Source organism: Frankliniella occidentalis, unplaced genomic scaffold (genome assembly GCF_000697945.3).
Source record: "Frankliniella occidentalis isolate FOCC.00 unplaced genomic scaffold, Focc_3.1 Scaffold573, whole genome shotgun sequence".
In the NCBI taxonomy this organism is placed as follows: Eukaryota; Metazoa; Arthropoda; class Insecta; order Thysanoptera; family Thripidae; genus Frankliniella; species Frankliniella occidentalis.
In genome coordinates, this window is record NW_026267689.1 from 14,645 (window position 1) to 15,709 (window position 1,065).

Here is a 1,065-nt window from a genome sequence, read left to right on the forward strand (position 1 = left end):
CCCCCCCCTCCCCTCTTCCTGCAAACTTTCCTTCTTCCACTCTTGGCTGTACCTCTGCTTTTTCTGACTCACCCCTCTTCCGCATTTCCCATTTGCTCTTCATTGTGAAAAGTGTACGTGGCATTCTATTTTTCTGTAGTTTTGAAGTACATTCTTCGCAGCGCAATACGAATGCCTCGTTTTCTTCGTTTTACAAAGCTCCGGTTATTCTCTCCCTCTCTCCCTTTCTCCACTTGTTCTCCTTGTCAGCCGTATGACAGCCCTCCGATACTGGGCGTCATTCGACGCCGGACACGTTACCTTTGGTCTCGGCGCCCATACAAACATAGCGAGGGCAGGCCGCCCACTCTGCTCAGCTGCTGTGCGGGTTGGCCTACCCAGGGCGTGGCAGGCGGTTGTCCCAACAGGGTTCCAGTGCGTATGCCAGCCGCCGTTTCCTCCCTGCTCTCTTTTCTCCCCCGGTCTCTCTGGTTACCTTCCTGTCCCTTCGCCCATTTCCTCTCCCCCCCCCCCTTTCTCCCCTTGTCCCTTTTTCCCACCTGCTTTCCTTGTCTTTCCTCGACCCCCGGCCCTGGCCGGCTCCGATCCCCAAGGCCAGGAGCTCTTGGGCGGCCTTCGAGGCCGACGGCAAGGCGCGCTACCAGCCGCTGCAACTACCCTTGCAGCAGGAGCCCAGTGCCGTACAGATAGTGGGGTCAGCTGCACACAGCAGCCCAGGCCGCCTCTGCGCCCCCGCCGCCCCCGCCGCCCCCGCTCCCTGCCGCCCCCGCCTCACCCCACCTGGCCCATTTCGATTTTGATTGCCGTTCCAGTTCCCTTCTTGTCTCGCGATCGTCGGGCTTGGCCAGCCCTCATCAATACAGCACTGCATGATGGAGACCCGGCCCTGCAACGCAGTACTGTTGTCCTGGAAGTAGCACTTCACGCCGGAGATGTTGTCCGTGTATAGAGAGTTGTCAGCCTCCTCGCAGTGCTGCCGCCAGTGCCCCCCCCCCCCCCCTTAACCATGGCGCATGGCGGGTTGGCCTACCCAGCGCTTCGCAGGCGGTTTAGGGTCTTTACTCA